At 39.1% G+C, this 20,797-nt stretch overlaps 1 protein-coding gene across 4 annotated transcripts in view; it reads right to left on the bottom strand.

Moving 5' to 3' along the window:
• The window catches only part of FILIP1 (filamin A interacting protein 1), a 106,561-nt gene extending 85,979 nt beyond the window's left edge, over window positions 1-20,582 (bottom strand). For all 4 annotated transcript variants that reach the window (XM_058800897.1, XM_058800898.1, XM_058800899.1 and 1 more), the window contains exon 1: window positions 20,295-20,582. The gene's annotated coding sequence lies outside the window, so the exon portion shown is untranslated. The remainder of the gene's footprint in view (window positions 1-20,294) is intronic.
• Between the last annotated feature and the right edge of the window lie 215 nt (window positions 20,583-20,797).

The following is a 20,797-nucleotide window of genomic DNA, read 5'->3' as shown; positions in this document are numbered from 1 at the left end:
AGGCATTTCTCAAGTTCCTGATTTGCCTCAGCAGTCCACATGACACATATACATCAAAACAGCCATGTTTCCTCCTTAAACTGCTACTTTTGTCTCAAGCAAAATTAGTTCTTGATTTGAACAGAAACTGTCCACATGCTTTGAACTCTTTCAGAAGCAAATTGGTCATGAGTAAATGAAGACTGATCAATTTTCAGAAGACTGATATTCTGAAATATTTTCTCTTACAGAAGAAAAATGTCTGTGCTAATTTTTAGAAAAAAACTTGATCCATATTGAAAAGAAAAAGTTATATACTATCTGACACTAGATTCTGGATTTAGACATTATTCTGGGAAATTCTGATACAATCCTCATGGGCCACATTATTTTGTTCATGTTTGTACGTCAGAAACAAGACATAGCTTCACAAAGGAATCTCCAGCACTGTAGGTTTTAAGTCCCTATTGTGACTGGTCAAACTGCTAGTTTCTGTGCTCCTCTGAAATATTAGTCAGAAACAGTGTAAGGATGGTCAGAAAGTGTACGATACTAACTCTAGGTTTAGAACCCTGGACAACAATTTCATGTGCTTATGTGCTTCCCTTTTTGTTTGTTTGTTTCCATTGCCTGTGGAAGACAAATCTGTTCTCAAGGATCTCTCAGTTATCAGATTATTTCTGTGCATCATGGCAGCCAGAGAGCATTAGCTTTGGCTTTCCTTGGTGATCCACAGTGCAGGGATCTGAGCTCTGCAGGGCTCTGGCACTGACTGCCTTCCATCCTGGCTGTGTCTGGGAAGAGGGCCAGAAAGGTGAGTGATGCTGACATCTTTCAAACCCATAGAGTTCTAGTAGAAAACTAATCTGTGCTCCTATCACATTTGGCACCTGCTCTCTTTTGCTTTTGATTATTGTTGCTTTACATGGGCTTTGAAGCAGTCTCCACCAACAAACAGAATAGGATGGTTCTTCACACACTAAAGAGCAGAACTACAGAATGCCTTCTCCACAAATGCAGAAATTAAACATGACTTGGGAGGAGACATTCTTGGCACAAATATTCACTTATGGTTGCTACCCAGATAAACCACATCAGGTTAGGGCAATCTCTTGAACTGAAAATAGCTGGAGAAGAAAAAGTGCTTTGGGGAAGTTTCAAATCCTTGCCATGCACTTGCTTTCCCCTGCTGACAGTTTTCAGCTCCTGGTTTGTGTGTTGGTTGGTTTGTTTGCTTGCCCAGAGTGGAGCACAAATGCAATCCCCAGCTGCCACTAATTATGCTGCAGAGTTCCTTGCAGCTGATTGAATTTCAGGGGCCCACACAGAGAAGCCTTGAACCTCACTTTGGGAAACCAGTGGTGGCTTACTACTAATTCAATAGACTTCCCTCTCCTCATCTGATTGCTTATGACAAGATATGGAAGTAAAACTGAAGGACTTGATGCTCAGCTATTTTAAATTACTGTGGCTTGGCTGGTACCCTTGAAAGCAGGCTTCTTTGTCCCACTGTAGCTCTGACATGAAAAGCATACTGTTATCTCAGCAAGGATGGTTTATTGAACTGTTTTGTTCAGATACAAAGGACTCCTATTTTTAGAACCAAAACTGTAATTCATACCCTACAACAACAAAAGCCAACTGTATCCTGAGCTGAGGTACACAAAAAATTATAATACCTCCCGGCAGGTATCTGGAGCTGACTTTTGTTAGTCTTAAACCACAAAAATTTATTGCCATTACTAAGCAGTTCAAATGTGAAAGCTATTCTTGCAAAACAGTCACTAATGAGCCTGCAAATAAGAACAGAGCAGCAGGGAACTGCAAAACGTTATCTCAAAAGTACTTGCCTCACCCTCAAATGAAATCCAAAAGCAACTCTTCCCATGGACAGAAAAGAAGGGCAGAGCACGTTGCTTGTTGCTGAGCATGTGAACAAATTGCATACCATAGCTCAGATGTCACAGCACTTTTTCAATAACACTTTTAAGCTTTTGCTAATGCCTCAAGCACCTAAAATTAAAGGTGAAATATCTTGAATAGAAAGGATCCTAATCTTACGTTCATTTAGATATTTATATTTATCGATGTAACAGTTGTTTCTCAGAAACTGTTCTGTTGAATTAGCGCTGGAGCTGCAAGTTTTTAAACAATCTGCATCTAAATTTTTGTAAAGCCAAAAAAACTATTTAAGATAAAAGTAACAGAAACATAAATTATGTTTTCAGAGCGACAATTTAAAAGTGTATTGAGTTGCTTCTGAATTGCAAAACAATCTTATATCTGAAATCATTAGCAATGTTCACGGTGCATGTCACAACTAAAATTCCATTTAAGCATATTTTTAAAATTATCTCTTCTTTCACTTAGCCATTTTGTTCAAGAATCTCTTTCTCATGGATGGGTTGGTAAAATATGCATCACTCAAAGCTCTGTAAAGTATGCAGCCTCTGCTCTGCTTTATGTCAGGTCATTTCATCAGCTCTTGGAGAAGGATTTGAAAGGCATGTTGGCAGATGAAAGTCTCTTGGTTTGCTCTAAAACTGTGATTTTCAAACTTTAACAAAACATGCACTGAACACAGGGCATTGAAAACTTGTGGAAGAAAATGGGTGGTCATTTTTGCTTCATGCTATCATTTCAGGATGGAGCTGCCTCTGAAGTTCTGCTTCACTTACAGGAGTGAGCAACTCCTGGGGCTCTAAGGCACCACCATAGCCCTTTCACAGGAGAGGGAGGCCAAGGAATTCATCTGGTCAGTCCTCACGAGCTGCAAGTTCCAATGCTCCACTTTTGCATGGAACAGTGCAGAAGGCCCAGCACGGCCTGATATCCCCACAAACATAAGAGCTGTGTGCTCTATTCTGCTGAAGACAAGGGCTCAAAGTGGTTCTTTGAGTTTCTGGTTGGTTTGTTGGCTGTTTACAGTTTAGTTGTTGATGTATCAAGAAGTTTTTGGAGTTTTTTTTCTGATGGAGCTTAGAATTGCCTGTATGAGTTTTTTGTGTTACTCATTGAATTGCTGTTCAATAAAAAACAGTCCTCCAAAAGCACATATGGTTAAAACTAACTTTTTTTATTGGCTTTTTTTTTTCTTGCTTACATGTTTCCTTTTGAAAAGGAGATAGTCCTGTGAAATCATGCACCCAATTGTGCTTTTAGCTCTAAGCACTGTTTGTCCATTAGGAACTAAGAAGACCCAATGAGGTGTTATTAGCTTCGACTCATCTGACTGAAGCATCATCTGCTGTGCTCATTAATGAAGGTAGTTCAGGTGGAAACACTGATCCCTGAGCTTTATTAAAATTGTCTCTGTTGTTTTCACTCATCTAATGAAAAGAGAAAAAGGAAAGTAGATAGTAAAAAAAGATGCATACAGAGGATATATACTAAAATAATGCCTAAGGACCTAACTCAAAAAATCACTTTAAACATGTGTCACAATATTTTTTCCAATGCTAGAATTTTTCAATGTTAGAAGTTCAAAATATGCTTGGAAAACAGTCTCTCTAGCTGTAATCTTAGAGAAGTCTGATTCAATAATAATAAGTATAGCTTTATAATACAGAAATGTTTTATGTGATTGTTCAGATGATCCCAGGCACTTGGTGTGCTCAGGTGAGTGTGACATGAGGATTACATCTAAACAAGGAGATTAAGCAGTGCCAAGGCTTGGTCAAAATTTTGGCATGGACTAACCAGGGGTCTTCCTAGAATGCTTCAGGAGTTAGCCCTGCCTGGGGATTAGCCTAGCCAGAGATTGGCAGCCTGAACATAGTGAACCTGTTCTGAAGTCCACATTTAATAATGTGGGTATGAGCAGCCTATGGCTGAGGGTCACAGAACCAGCACTGGCATTGTTTTGTGTCACTCACATATTTGTAACTGTTTCTGTGTGGCTTTCAAACTGTGAGAAATGGAAACACAAATGCTTTACAGAACTGCAGCAGAACTGCAAAGCCCTGGCTTTGGGGAGGAGGGCAAGCAAGCGAGGAACACTGAGACAGATGGCACAGTCAGATGGAATGAATTCCTTGGGGGCACTGCAGCAGGGAGAGGAGGAACAGTGAGCATGGTAAAAATATGGGAACAGCAGCTGCCATAGCTGTTTCTACAAGAGCAAAGCAGGTTGAGCAAATTGCCTTAGGAGCCTGCCCTGTGCCCAAATCCAAAGGGAAGAGCTAAGAAGGCAGCTTTGCAGGGAAGTGTGGTACCTTGCAGATGAGTGAAGTTGGAGAGTTGCAGCTATTAGAGGGGGATTGGGGAAAGCTCCAAAGCTCACAGCTGGAAGATGAGCTGAGGTGGATGCTGGGACAGAGAGAGAAGTCCAGCTTGTTGTCAGGCAAGGGTGAATGCCAGACAGTGCAATGGCACAAATCTCACACCACAGAAAGACACAAACTGAGATAATTCTGATTCCAAATGTGAATCAGCTGAAGATTGAGATAAATTCCTAATAAAAGCATATTTACACTGGCAAAATGTCAGTGTGATTGTTGATTATTCTCTGCCATCCCAAAGGCAATAAATCCATCCCACAGCAAAGGTGATGACCATTATTTATTGCTGGCAAAGAAATCCTGACAGACAAGGTACAACAGCATCACTAAAGGATTTATCACTGTGCTGTTCCTCACCAGTGACCCTCCCTAGCAGCTGGAGCAAGCATGCTATCCACACATCTTTTGCCACCATGGCATAGGCTCTGCTGAGGAAGCATTATTGAAACAGAAAAAGTGAGGACTTTCATGTCATTTTGGTTTGAGCTGTAAGCTGAAGCACCAAGGGAAGGAAGAGTGTTCTTAACCCAGTGTGGGAAGAGTGTTTCTTAACGCAGTGGTGCACAGGGGTGCTCTCTGTAAATGGCATGTGCCCAGGTCACCTGCAATAGGTGAGACAGCAGGAGCTGGGGCAGCTTTCAGCATGTGTGGGCTGTTCTGAGAAGCCAGTTATCAATCTCCACCAGGTGTCTTTTCACAAGATATCCTTGGTGAATGCTTTGCTCAGTGGCTCTTAGCCCGGCATAATTTTCACAGGAATGGCAAAAGTCAATTTTCTGCCACAGAGCAGTTTTCTGGCTGAATTTCAGTAGATCATTCTGAAACACAGAGACATTAAAGCTCTTCAGCAAATGGTTATGGGATTGTTTTCACATGGGCAAACAAGAATTTTCTCTCAACTAATTCTTGGAAATGCTCAAAGCATTCTAGCTGAAACTTCCAAAAACAATTCAGACTCAGCCAGATATCCAGCCTGAACAACTGAAGTTTGGCAAAGCTGTAAACAACTGGGCTTCATATAAGACTAGATTTTTAATGAAAAGTGTCAGGCAAACTCAGATAGGGCTTTGTTATCAGCTTGCTCTGCAGTATGTGCTCTCTTCTTATATCCCAGCCTAACATTTCATTTGTAAATCAATTGTCATGACTGTTTATTATAGTGTTTTGATATAGCATTTCATATCTGCTCACATTTATACTTCAAATTTTCATATATTGTGAATTACCAGTTGATTATATATATTTTACCAATAATAAAGCAAACCTTCAAACTAAGAGAAATCCATCAAGTGCCACCATTAACAGAGTTTCAGCTTATTGTCCAGATAAGAGAAATCTGTCAGATGTATAAAAGTATCTCATGGAACACCTTGATTTTTACCAGTTTTTTCTTGACTTTAAGGAAAGGCTTGCAAAGAAAATTTAAGAGAAATCCACTGAAAATGTACCATCAAAATGTACAAACTAATGTTGATAAGACTGTTTATCAACAAATCCATTCCCTTCCCTCTGTGTTCTAAGAGAAGTATTTTTAAAGATGCTAAAAATAAAACCAGATGTTTTATTAAATAAATTAATATATTTTTGTTTGTAGTCAAAACATCAGAAGGGATGTCTGTTCTGACTTTCAAAACATCAGAAGGGATGTCTGTTCTGACTTTCACTATCCTATTCTTGGTTGATTTTGTGGTTTCTTAGAGAATACATAAAAAAGGACATGATCACAATCTGTGAGCTGACATAAACAGTACATTCTCAGACATGCTCTAAGAAAATTCTAAATATTCCTTATTATTATTTCAGCCAAACTTGCCAAGTTTTTTTTCTGTATTTGACCTGCAAATGATGCCTATTTTGGCAGCACTCAAAAAATATGCAAAAATAATATAATGTCTGCAGTTTGTGTTTTCCTGCCTGCAGTGCTCCATGACAGCATTTTTAAGATGAACCAGTCTGACACTGCCTGGCTTTTGTGCAATGTCCTTGGGAATTTTGACCTATTAACTACAGCAGATTTTAATGCAAGCTGTTTCAGGCAGGCTTGTTTCCATGAAGAAAGTGTTTGGATTTGAGGGGTCACTCAGATGAAATGCCACTTGTCAGAGTAAGAAACCAGATCATTGCACTGAACTGCAGGACAGAATTGAGAAGTTTTGCCTTCCTTGGGAAACCTGTGGAAAGGGAGTTGCACCAAAGAGAAAATGGATCCTGTATAACACAACAGTGCCTACATTAGGTATTCCTTGAACTGTCAAATACTACATAATCCAATCACCTGACACAGAAAACTGAGCCTCACTACTTTCTTCACTGTATAGTGACACTGTATTATTTATTTTTACTGGCAGGTATGGTTTTCAGTGGTGTTTTGTGCTTGCTTAGGTTCTCTCTCTGCAGAGAAATGGAAATATGAGGTTAATACCAATATTCTCCAGCCATAAATTGGGTCCCATGGGCCCTAGAGAAGGGCTAGGACACCTTCACCCTCCCTGTCAAGGCTCAAGGATGTGCTTTCCTCAGCCCCTGGTGTTACAGCTATGCAACCACCCTGCTGCTTGCCTCGTGTGGATTCCCACCACAGGGGAACTGGAGGCACAGCAATCTGAATAGAGCCTGCAGCTGAAATTATGCTGGGCAATTTCTTCTAGTAAACAATTCATTCTGCCTAAAAGAATGGGTTTGAGTACTCTGAAGCAGATTTGGGTCAGATTCAGCATAAAGTTGAAAAGAAACTAGAAATTAAAATTGAATAGATGAACTGCAGAAACAGTTCCTTTTCCTATTTCTGATATTTTTCCCCCACACTAAGATCACAAGAAGTCAAAGATACTATAGGAGGGGAAGAAGAACAATTTAAAGAAACTTATTTCTCTGCCTTCTTTTACCAAAAGTCCCAATTTTCTGTCCGAGCCCAGTAGTGTCTTAAATTCTTACAGTACAGAAACTGTTTTTCAAATTGTCTGTAGGATTCAAAAATGGGTATTTGAACAAAAATGTGTGCATTTTGGGTCACAGGGAGCCAACCAACTCTATCACTTTGCATGTAGCTTTGGGTCTTCCCGAGTGCTAGCTCTTGTTCCATGAATATTTAAAGATTTCACACAAAGTTGACTTTTCTTCCGTGAAGTGAAACAGTCAAAGTATTTTCCTGGGAGATGTTTTAATGTCTATACTGTAGTGAAAAGGTATTGTAACCTTTTCCTTTCTGGGTTGTTTTGATGGGTGTTTTTCATGATTCCAAACTGCCCCTTGTCATCCTGTCCTTTAAATTTTGATAGATGAGCCCCATAATAAAAGCAGTATTTTGAAGTCTAGTAAAATATTAAATGCAAGCAAAACCTAATGAATCTCACTGCAAATCCTAAAAAAAAAAAAAAACCAAAACAACCAGAAAACATAGCAAAACATTAATTTTTCTTTTTTTTTAACTCTGTAATGAATCAAAAAGGTACAGTTATACCATAAATAATTTTCCTGGGAATTTCTCTGGAGGACTAAGTGAGCAATGCCTCCTTCTCACTTTTCTTTGTCTCTTTCTCTTACATGTTGACTGCTTACCTGTCCTCCAGCTTCTCTTTCTAACAGATAGGATGTTCAAGGACAGAACTGGGAGCACTGCAGATGTTCTTTCTTTCTCTCAGGGAGGAAAACAGTCCTGCATTTGAGAATAGCTCCGTTTGTGGGTGGATCACCACGGTATTACTGAGTCTTTGATTATGATATGAAAATTCCTATGGACCAAGAAATCAAAGCCTGTTTGCTAGGGAATTATACATTAAGATGGATTAAATAACTTTTATGTTGGCTATAGTAACAAATATAATTAAAACAAAAATATAAGGTGACAACTAATGTAAAACATAAAATATCAATTGATATACTACAGAGGTATATATGCAAAATTATTTTTATTCCCAGGCTCAAGTGCCTATTTTCTTAGGACGTGGGAGAAGGAATGAAGGGGAAGAAGAGGAGCAGTTGCTGCACCATTCCCAGATGAGAGATGGGTGATGTTCTCCCCCAGCACACGGCCTGCCTGCAGCTCTGAGGCTGCTGCTCCATTACAAGGGATCAGTGAGTATTGCACACTTGCAGAGCTGCACTGTGATGCAGGTAAAGGCACAAGGAAGCAGCATTTTCAGCCTCAGAGAGCCTTGAGACACAGTTGATGTTGGGGTCAACTGAAATGTTATCTGTCAGCTGTAGCTGTCAGCAAAAATATTAAAGGAATAGCAGCTGCATCATGCCACAAGCAGGGGAGTGGAGCAGCCGTAGCTCCAAAATAGATTTTAGAGTCAGACAAGAGTTTTCTTTTCATGAACTCCAGTAATAGTCAAGGACCATTTATTTTCTAAGCTGCTTTGAGCCAGTTAATAGTGCTACTGCTTTTAAAATGTTTTAAATGTTTGAGATGCAAGTAAAGAAGAGCTATTTAGAATAGGATGTACTGAAAGGTATGTTAGTAAACCTTTAATTTGTAATTTTTCCTACTAATTGCTTTCTGCTTCTATAGCTTTAAATTTGCCCTCACCATTTTATTCTGTAATACAGCAATAAACCTGATATGACAATAAAAAATCATAACTATGTTTCTCAGCTGGAAGAAAAATTATTGACTTAATATAGCTTCTGTAGCATTTATTCTTCCTTTTCAGGTAATTTAATGAATAAGATACTAAGTTATCCTGAAGGTATTTATTAAAGAATAGCATCTTACAATCTTTTTGGATAGTCATTAAATAAAATAATAATAAGCAGTGGTCTCTTCAGGATCTTGAATTCCAAGATAAATGTAATAAAGTTTGTGTTATTGTTTACTGCTTGAAAGAACTTAGGCAACAGCAGAATATTGCTCTGATTTTTGAGCTGCTGCTAATGAAGTACAACCAGACAGGGCACAGTTGTTATGAGTCAGGAAATGTGGATGCTCCTGGACAGAGGCCAGGGGGGCTTAGACACACAGGGATGAGATGTGTATGCATCCTTTGGAGGAAATACACTGCATTGTTTTGAAGCATCTCAAGCTGCCTGATCCAAGAAGCACCCAAATGGCCACCCAGAAAGGAGGTAATTACCTCTCCCTTACTCAAGGTCCCCCCTTTTTTTATATCAGGAAAACAACATTGAAGTAGGCTGTCCAGGGGAGCTTAGAGATCAGATATTAGGTTCAGCCATGAGACAGTAGGCTCAAAATCCCGAGGGCTTAACTTTGTTCTTTCACTATGAAAAGAAGAAAAAACAATTCCACAAAAACCCCCACCAATCCCACAACCCTAAATAATAAAAAAAACCAAACAACCCAACAACAGCAACAGCAAGAAAACACCAACCAACTAACCAAAAATACCCCCTGATGTGCTAATATTTGCTGTGAGACTTTAATCAAACCTTTTGAACTCATATTCTGCTATAGTATGGTATGAGCTTTTTGTAAGAGAATGGGTGTTACCACTGTACACATGGGGACAAGCTCCACTCTCCACAATGACAAAGCATTTGCAGAAATGCTGCTACATTTCAGTACGTGGTACATATGCAACTCTTTCCTTCTTCTGAGCATTCTAAACATCATCACTGTGTGTCACTATTTTTTAAGTGAAATTAACTAGGATCATTTAAAAGAAACTACTGATTTCTTTTCCTTTCCACACCTCTTTCTTGCATCTGAATATAACTGCCCCAGAAGACTGATTTTTTCACTCTTTTGGTAGGTGACTTTTCCTTATCTTCCTGCAACCCCTCCCTGTGTCATTCCCCAAAAGGGAACTACAGCTTTCACTCCCCTCCCAGCAGAGCAGGACATGCAGACCCTTTTTCTGTGCTGGTAAACCCAGGATGTGGGTGGCTGCTTGGACTCGCACATTTCACACCTTTTTTTCAGGGGAGCCCTCACAAGAAAGACCTGAGCTCTCTTTCATGAAATCCAAAGAAGGGTCATTTATTACCCCATTCTCTCCTCAATCTGACAGGCTCACCACTGAACTAAGGAATTATTTCCAGACCTCCTGCTTTGGTCTGGGCTAGTTTTGAGGCCAGCTGTGCAGTTGTCACTGCTGTCACCATGGCAGGGCACAGTGTGACAGGCCCACGCTGCCCTCAGCTGTGTCCCAGCAGCCATGGCCTCTCCTGAGCAGTGGCACATCTGTAAGGGTGGGACTCTGCCCTGCTCCCAAACTCACTGTCCCCTCTGTCCACTGGCATCACCAAACACACAGATTCAAAATCTCGAGAAAATCTTCCATAGTTGTTTTTCAGGACATTTTAAAGCATCATGGCACCAGGTCATCTAGAGATCAGAGACTTCAACTTTCTTTAAGACATCAGAACTCCATTTTCTTCCAATTTTCTCTGGTTTTAATTAAAGCTGAGTGCCATGTTATGGCAGCTGAATTCCTTGGTAAGCCCTCATCAAAAATCCCACTCAGCAAGAGTCCCTTGAGCTGCCACCATTGCTTTAACAAAGCAGGCACGACTGGAGACACTGCAGGAGCTTGCAGGAGACAGGCAGCCCCACAGGACATTTCTGTTTTCCAGGTGCTCCCTTTTCCTCCCTCCCCACAGCTCCATAGTGGCTCCAGAGCTTCCAAACACCATCTAATTTGGGCAGTCACATTTAGCTCACCCCTTCTCTCAAAGGTTCTTTTTCCTTCAGGATTATTTTTTCCCAGTGGTCTCCTCCTTGTACTAGAGAGCTTGTCCTGAGCACTCCCAAAATAACAACAAGCTCACAAGCTGACAGCACCCCCTTTGCTCTGTGAATTACTTCTGGTACAACTGAACCTGAGGGAATGGTTTTGATTTTCCTGAAACATCTTAGTATTGACATTAGTTTAGTTTCTATTCTGGCATGGTTTTGTTCCTGTTCTGGTCACATCCCTGGTCTTCCTCCTTCCTTTCTTTGCTGTGCTTTACCAGTATGGCTGGTTTATTGTGACCTACAACTAAGGGCACAGCTAAGCTTCCCTCCGGAGAGCTCCTCTAAAAATACATATTCTTGTCACGCAGACTAATTCAACTTCTATTCCTACTTCTCCCTGCAGAATCTGGCTTCTAAAGAGGGCTATTTAAGTCTTCTTATTCAAAGCTGTTGACATGATGTTCAACACTGCAACATCTCAGAGTGTCAAAGTCACTACTGCGTTTATTCTTGTAACATTCCAGGTTGTTATTAAAAGTGGAGAAGTAACTTGCTGAGAGTCACGCAGGGAGTCACTGATGTGAAAGTCAGCAATTTAAGCAGCGTTTCTCCTCCCTGGTATGGCAACTATCACCTCGCATTTTAAGGTAGCATTATTTTAAACAACAAAATTCAAATATGACGTGAATATTTTGGAGAGGGAAGCTGAATTTAGCAAAGATTTTCTGGTGAATAAGGACTCTATGAGATGTACTGCCACTCTTACAGCCTTGCAGTTCAATCACACTCTCGCAGTCTTATTTAGACTTTGTTTACACAACTAGTGCTGGTGGTAAGTAAACTAACCCTCCCTGTGTGCAATTATGCTTGCCTTATTTCTAGACACTCACTGCTGTCCTGGAGGGATTTTTGGAGCTGACACCAACAGCCATTGTGGAATTGTTGCCATTCTACCAACTCCTTAACAAACTGTTACAAACTGTTGTGTTACTATGAGTGCATTCACTGAACACTTCTGCAGATTATTCAGTTTATTTCTGTTTGTTTTCCTAGGCTTCTTTTGTGCTAGGATGAGAAACTCATAACATTGTCAACAACTCCCTACATATTTCTCCAGCACTCCATTAGTTCTCATGGACCTGTAGTGATAAAGGTTGTGTGGCTGATAGTGATACAGGACAGGGGCTGGAAACTTGTATCACTGCGGGGAGTTTGTTTTCTTGGAAGGAGGCAGCTGTGCCCTGTCACAGAGAGAGAGGGCTCTGAACAGCTCCTCCTGGGCCCCCAAGCACCACAGCAGTACAATCCTCTTGAGGAAGTTCTGTAAATTTTCATTTGCAAACCGATGGAATTCTGCACCAAAGATACTTACATGGCACTCCCACCATGGTTCTAATAAAAAGCTGTTCCAAAATAATTTGAGGTTTTAGAATATGTTCTCTGAAAGCAAAGGAAAATCAATTCAGGTATTTTTTCTTTCCAACCCACTAGCTACTTTTGAAACCTCTACCCATATGGATTCAAGGTAGGGTAGTTAAAGATGTTTACCTGGAAATTCTTGATTAAGAGGTTTAGAGTTTAGCTTTAAAACACTCAACTTCCTGGCCTCCTGCTTAAGCATTTCTTGTCTGTCCTAGGCTGTTCTGGTGTCTATCAGAGCATGAGCTCTTCTTCCTAAACCTCACTACGTTTCTCACTAAATTAACCCCACTGAAGCTTGTGTCCGGTATTTTTTTATTAAAAGGGCTGCAAGGGTTTATATGACCAGTGTGTGTGTACCAGCTCCTCCAGTTCCTCTCTGCAGCCAATGCTGAGTTTGCTCCAGACAAGTACAATGGGATCTGAGACCTCTGTACACCACCAACTACAATAATTCCCTCTCCTTTTTCCCTCCATATGTACAGATGATGACAATACTCTAGTTAAAGTTTCAGTTTTAGGAATAGTATTTATCTACAGAGGAGACCACCTGTCTTCAGGGGTTATTCTTGTTAGGTATAAGACATCCTGTATGTAAAGACTGACTGCTACATCCCTTTGAGTGTCACAAGCCCTCTGCTTTGTCCTTGTTTCATGCTACAATCGTCACTAACAGGTAAATTTAGATACTTCCACAAGCTGGGCTTTTTTAAATGACCCTAAGCTAGTCAGGCTAACCAGAACTCCATCTAGGAATCCTGTTTGCCATATGTGCATTATGCTCTGCTCCTGATTAGGATACAATTGGAAAGAGATGTTCACTGAGAAAAGGAAACTCGGCAGTGGAAACAGTCTCCAGACTTTCCTTCCTCAAAAGCAGCATCTCTGTTATCCTTTCTTATACACTTGCTTTTTTATTACTTACATTTTCCATGCTAGCCTTGCAGCTTATTGGACTACCTGGAGAGAATATACTTAACATTTTTCAGAATTGTTTTTGCAGAAAGATGGCACCTCAGCTGTGCCTAAATCTAAATGTTTGCCTTTCAAACAGAATGTAGCAGGCAGAAGGAAAGGAAGAGGGTGTGCACTCTGAAAGCTAGAGTAAACTAAGATAAAATATTCCATACAAGACTTTTTGTCCTTATTATTCCTATTTTAGGACATAAGACATCAAACACAACAAAATCAAACAAAAAACCCCAAACAAACAAACAAAACCCACTACAAGTGGGCTTTTTGCAATTTTGAAAGTGTCAAAGACCTGTGATTTGTTACCATCAAGCCATCTTTTGTTCAATGTATTCTGTATTTTGATATACTTTATCATTTCTTGCAAAATATTCCATAGCCAGCCATGTCCAAAACTTTTTGATCCAAAGATCACAAAGATGAGAGATTTTAGAATATTTATAAATTAAAAATACTCAAGGTCCATGAAAATTATCAAAGCCCTGAGCAACCTGATCAGAGTCTGGAGATGGTTCCACTTTGAGGGAGACTGGATGATTTCTGCAACTCCTCCCACCTGAGTTATGGCTCTGTAAATAAGTGGCAGAGGATATGCTGCTGTGACCCTGCCTTTTACTATTTGCACTCTGGTGCCTTTTGTGCCTGGGATTCCAGCCTCTGTCTGTGCCCCTGGAGCAGCAGTGGTTCCACACTGAGGCAGCTGCCTGAGGACAGAGGCTCCCCTGGCACTCAGGAGCCATGAGTGTCCCTCTGGGCACAGGGACATTTGTGCTGCGCTGGGTTTGACATGCCTCAGGACATCCAGCATGGCACCGTTCCCTCCCTGCCTTCTCCTGCCCAGAGGCAAGAGCTGGAATGTGTCGTTTTCTCTAAAGAATTTTATCAGACTGAGGAACTGAAATCCTTATCTACTGGAATAAAATGTATGTTTCTTTTCATTACAGAAGTCCTTGTTGAAAAATAAAAGGAGAAATAACACACTATAGAAGAACTACTGTAGCCTTTACCTTAGAAGTTAGATCCAAGAGGCTTTGCAATTAGAGATGGTGAGACAAGTGAGATTTTCAGGATAAGTATGAATGACAGACACAGGAATAGAGTAACTTCAGCATGAGAAATATATACTTAATTAATTTTTAGCCAGGCCAGCACTAAACCAGTCATCATTAATCACATATTCTTTCCCACCCTTTTGTTTATGCCATTGCTTATGGCTTTTAAAGGGTTATTTTTTGAACAGTCTGGATTATATATTTTAAAAGTAAGAATGTTCTTAGGGACATATAACTAGATAGTGTGAGATTTTATGAATATCCTTTCTACTGTGTTCACCACTTTGAACTTGAGGATAAATTGTGTATGTTTTTTTCAGTGTATATTTGTTGTCACAGTAACTGTAGTTTTCCCAATAAATGGAAATTGCGCCGTTTCCTTAGCATTCAGGTTACTGCACTGAAATAGCACCATGAACTCACCATTACTTCTCCCTTCCTGTTGTCAAGTTAGATCTCATTTAGTTGCAGGAGCAGGCACTAAAACAGGTTGGTTTAGATTTGTGTGCATTAGAAAGCTGAAGCAAGTCTGCCTAGCTGCATTACATCCTATGACTCATGCCTGTGTGGGAAAGACCTTATTTTCACAGAGATCTCTTAGATAAACAAGGCAAATTGGCAGCAATTCGATTACACTGATGCAAGCAGTCTCTGCTTTCTGTTGCATTCATTTCCTTTATATTTTCTGAAAAACACAAGCAGGCTGATAAACTCCAGTGAGAATTCTTCTACCAAGGACACATGAGCTTTCATTTTCAATTACTTTTTTTTTATAATAGGAACAGCTTTAAACCCAGTTTCTAAAAAAACCTCTATTCTGTTACTGCAATAAAATCAATTTTTTATCAGTTGGCTTTTTTCAAAGTTTGTTAGCGAAGCTGTAGCTCTTGCTGTCGACAACCATAACACACTCGTCAGTTAGATACCTCCCTCCCACAAACACACAAGCCTCTAAATACTGGATTTAGAGGATTTCAGATAGAAAATGGATTTAGATTCAAAAATACCACTTTTACATACGCGCTCAAACAGATTTTTGACCAGCATAAATCACAAAACATTGCACTCTTTGTCACCATTTCCCCAAAAAGGAAAAGTGAAGAAAGTAACCATTACTGTATTGTAGAGCTCTAAAAGTGTGTAAATCAAACAAGTTCAGTGCAAATTCATCGAGGTTTCTGCTCTCGTTTTGAAACCCCACCAGTTTATACCTGAATGACTTTGGCCACATCTTAGATAATTAAGATTTTAATTGTCATTTTATCAGCTTTGAAATGAAACTCACTTGGACAAAGTGTAGCAATCTTTCAGATTCACACCCCCCTTTGCCTCTGTCAGCGCACAGCAACCAGGGTTGTCCATTTAAGGGAAAAAGTACAAGCTCCAGCCTATTTCCCTGTGCTCTGGATGTGTTTGTCCCACTCCTTCAGCACAGCTTTCTGTTGTGCCAAAAAGCACTTCCTTCCTTGCAAAAGTCATGCACACATGACCACATACACTGCCATTTCTGATGAAGGTTTAATTTATCTTTTAATTGTATTTTCTCTGTATTTCTGTGTGTGTAAAATATTGTGAAGGATGCCACAATCTATGTAATCTTACAGATCACCTTTACAGCTACAATTTGCATGCTTTACTTGTGGAAAAGGTTTAGAGAGATAGTCCAGACACAGCAGAATGAGAATCGCAGGGCCAAGCCATCTTGAATTAAAAAAAACAAAAAAAACAACAAAACAAACAACAAAATACAGCTATCCCAACCTAGGAAGATTTTCTATTTGCACTTATATTAGGACTTATTTTATTATGATGCTGAGAATAAAAAGTAATATAGAAAGTACAGATTATCTGCAGAAAGAGGAAGAGTAGGTGCAACGACCCAAAATAAAAGGGAAAATCTAATAAAGTGTCATGAAATGCAGGATTTTCACAAATACATGAGGCATCACACATTTTCAACACGATCAGAAACTCCCACTGTCTCTTGTGAACAGAACACTGGCCCAATTGTTTCTGCCTTCACCTCAAAGCATAAGTGCAGGACCATGTTACGAGTTCTAGTGTCACTAGCTTGGTACAAACACTGGCTACTAAGTAGAAAAGGAGAGGATAAAAAAAATTCGTAATGTTTTATGAATTGATTGTCTTCTCTGTTATCCAGTATGCTCCAAAATGAAGAAAAGCCTGTTGTCCCTAAATAATTACTAATATTCTGTATAAAATTAGGAAACAACTTTCAGTAGAAAACAACAAGAGAAAGGAGAGCAGAAAAGCCTAAAAATGAAAACTGTCACAAGCTGAAAAGTTTAGACATTTGAGCTTCTTGTAAAGAAGTATTTAAACATCTCTATACAATAGGATATTCTTATTTTATCTTTCTAGTTTTAAGTTCTTATCCTAGGTTTTATACACTAAATATTTTGGTGAAATGGGAAGTATGAATAGATGGAGTTCCTTCTCATTTGTAATGTTGTTTTATCTGCCTTCTTCACAAATATTCACTTTATTTTTCCAGTTGTCATTTTAGATATGTAGAAGGACAAAACCCCTGACCAAAATTCAATTTATACATTTAAATAGCAGAATAACCTGCAACAACAGACCTTGAGAAAGGAAGAAACAGAAAATTGAAAGAAAAGTAAAATGTCTCTTAGAAAAAAAAATATTTGGACAGAAATAGAGATGATCTCTTTTGTTAAATGCTCTTGAGGGAACTGGAAATGTATCTGCTAATTCCTGAATACTAAAACTTGATCTCATTCAATTCAAAGGAAATCTCAGTCTGAATTCAGTGGCATAAACCTGACCTTTGACTGGCACAGCTCTGAGGCACATTCTTAATTTCTATCTGGAGGTACCTGAACTCAGATAAGATTACCAAAAACCTTAAATTAAGTATGTGTGGAATGTCTGCCAGCAGAAAGATCCTGTATCAGGAGGAGTTTCACTGATACACCTTATCAATAGGAAGCTTTTATTATGGAAATGGCTTTAGTGGTGAAATTGTAACCCAGAGGAGCAAAACAGGGCATACCAGCAAAACAGAGATTTCCTAATATTCTAATGCTTAGTCCACAGGCTGCTTCCAGGAAGCACATCCATTTTTTCAGGAATCCTACCTTGGCTGGCACAACTCTATTAATATGAATGTTTAGTTTTTCCATTTGTGTCAGGTGTGACAGTGAGGGGCACTACAGAAAACTCAGATGTCCTGAGGTGTCATCAAGCTCACTAAAACCAGTAGCATGAAGGATGTACCAGTAAATACCAGAGCCAAAGGTCAATCATCTACCACATAAGAGCAGGAGGAGCTCAGGAAAATCGAAGCATATGTAAGAAGGGACAGAACAGTGCTGAGATTTGGAGATGAACTTCAAGTCTTTGAATTTGGTGTTAAAAATAATCAGATCCTCTATAGGGAGACTAAAAGACTCAGGTGATGAAAACACTCAGTCAAGATGGTGACTCTAGTTGTGACTAGATCAGCTAAAATTATAACAAAATTAATGTAATAATTAAATAATAATAATTCATAATAACCATAACTATGAAAACATCATAAAATCAAAAAAGTCACCAGCATATTCTGGAAGTGAATTCAGATTGGAAGGAGCCTTTAGCACCATGAAAGGCATCATCCATTCCACAGTTATGTAAATATAAACAAAATCAAAATTATTCATGAGGGACAAAATAAATGGGTATGCTATGTCTACTTGTGTTCCACCAAAATCACTATGTGTACCACCAAAATATAAATTACTTTTGATTTGATATAAAATGGACTTTGGTTTCACTGTAGTCATTAGAAGAATTGGCTATCTTTCAAATATGAAGCCATCTGTTGAATAGCCACATTACATATTCCACAGATTTGATTGGGAAATCCCAGAGCCTCTTTGTGGACACCTGTTGAAAAGAGTAATTTTAGCCTCCTCCTCCATTTTGAAGTGGGAAGGAAGACAGATGTGTGTAGAACCACTACTCCATGTGTTACAGTTTGAAGTTGCTACTAGACTGTTCAGATGTCACTTCATTTGACAGTTATCAAGCTAATAATTTGCCTTTTGATTTAAAAAACTTGGCTAAAAGCAAATTGTGCGAAAAAAAGGGAAGTTGTATAACCACACATTACACTGAGCAACAACTAAACCAAAAAGGGAGTCAATATTACCACAGCATTTTCCCAGATTTTGCTATCCCTACATTTTCAGAAGGTCAAATTTGTCATTTCTCCACAGTTTAATTTGCCAGATATTTCACTAAAGAGAAGAGGCAGTCATTTTCACTCTAATGTCAAGATGACAAATACTGTACAAATCATATTGTCTCAGATTTATTTCTTACTGTGTAGCCTTCTTATGAAAAAAATAACTTTCTCAGGATATGTTCTTATTAAAAAGTAATTCCAAAGTTTCCTTTTGAGACTTAGATTTAGGATACCATAGTGCTTTAGTAATTCCACAATAATGATTATCACATTAAATAATAGTTGCCAAAAAGTGCTTTAGTGTGCCCCTTGCTACGAAAAAAAATGTACACTCTGTTAATTTTTTCTTTTAAGAATTTTTTTCCATCCTAATACTTAACTTATTTTATCATTTCACAAGCAGTTACATTCTCAGTCACCCAGTACAAGTTGCTTCAGAGTATTTTAATTCCATCCAATCCATCCAGTGCTAAGATGTGGTATTGATGTCATTTATGTAGTATGCAAGGATGCAACTAGAATTATTTAGTCAAAGCAAGACATTCTCATCTCCCTGAGGCAGTCCCAGCGTCCACAGACTGTGTCAAACACCACAGACACTCAGCACAGACTCAGTTAGTTCATTCCTTCTTTAGGACAAATATTTTTCATCTGAGACAATTCTACATAAATCTGTGAACAGGGTTTTAGCACAGGGTAAGTGCATTCTTTAAATCTCTGCCTTCATAACTGAATTCATATTGCATATGAACTTACAATCAGTCTCTTAACAATTCATGCGCACTAGATTTTTTTGCTTGCAGAAAGCAGCTTTAACAGAGGTGGCTGGGAGGAGTGGAATTCATTCTCCAATGGATCAAACAGCTTTTGTCAGTTAAGACAAAGTAAATCACACTAAGCAATTCCTTCCCCTAAATTACATGACCACTATGGGGCCATGGGATATGCATTTCCAACAATAAACAGGCTTCCATCCTGCTGCCAGGGTAAAACAATCATCTGAGAACTGGCTTCTCATTTATGATTTTGCTGATAGAAACATTCACTTTACCAACAATGACCCAGCTCAAGCACACTTTGGTACAATGAACATAAGGTCAGTCCTTAGGACAGTTGTATTATGCTGCTAATCAAAGCAGCAGAAATTAATATTCATTCTATGTAAATAAGCACAAGAACCAAGAGTGGCTGTCACAAAGGCAGTATGAAAGGCACCAGGTGTGTCCTAAAAGTTTGCAAGAAAACAAAAAGTACAAATGCGCTGGGCCACAAACTATTTGGTTAATTCTGTTACTGAAAGGCTGCTTCCTTTTATTTATCACACAGGTTATCACTGCTTTTAATAGCTGCTGGACTATCACTGGTCAGAGATGATATGTATTCTATTATTAAATGTTGATTTGTCTTCTGTCTGCATGTAAGCAGAGATAAACAAGATACATGTCAAAATCTATGCACATTTTTTCTTATTACTACTGGCTAGTTCATTATGCTTGTTCTCAGAACTGCAAAAATTATTTAAGCAATACTTTTCTATCATGAAAACTTAAAAAAATCTCTAAAACTTTTATTCCAGCTTTCATCTATTGACATTTCCAAATAATTCAGAAGATTGTTCAAAGAAGGAAAGAGACAATAGACATTAGAAAAGAAAAATTTTGTAAAAAAAGACACTAGAAAATAAAGGTTATTGTAAACAAAAAAAAAAAAAAAAAAAAACAACAGAGTGGTTAACTCAGTCTTACCTGTCAGCAACACGGACCTGGGAATATATCCTTTACACTGCAAGATCACAGTAGCCTGTCCCACAGCACTGCCACAGGAGTAGAATGATCCAGCTCAGGAGATCACAAAGACAGAAGCTTTTCCCACTTTTCTGGGTCTACCAGCAGCTGAAGTAACGAAGGAAACAAGGTAGAGAGCAGAAGACCGGAGCTGCTTCTCGCAGAAATCCCAGGCAGGAGAAGCAGGAGGTATACTCTGTCTGTGTCTCACCCAGACTTTTGTTTAAAAGTTTTTTCAACTGTTGCTAGGTGGTGTTAGGCTTTGGCAGTTTAGTTCTCAGATTGTATTTCCCCTCTTCTGGTCTCTTCACACAGTGTTACAGCAATGACTTTGTTGAGCTCAGCTCGCTTGTGCTATATTTAACCAGTGTTCTCAGCAAGTCAAGCCTGTCAACAGCTGAGAAGTTTGGAGCAGGCTTTGCTGAGTTCCTCAGCTGCTGAATTATCAGTGGATGTTGCACTGC

The sequence above is a fragment of the Ammospiza caudacuta genome, chromosome 3, assembly GCF_027887145.1.
Source record: "Ammospiza caudacuta isolate bAmmCau1 chromosome 3, bAmmCau1.pri, whole genome shotgun sequence".
Lineage (NCBI taxonomy): Eukaryota > Metazoa > Chordata > Aves > Passeriformes > Passerellidae > Ammospiza > Ammospiza caudacuta.
The sequence above is the reverse complement of the archived record's forward strand: the minus strand, read 5'-3'. Positions and strand labels throughout refer to the sequence as shown.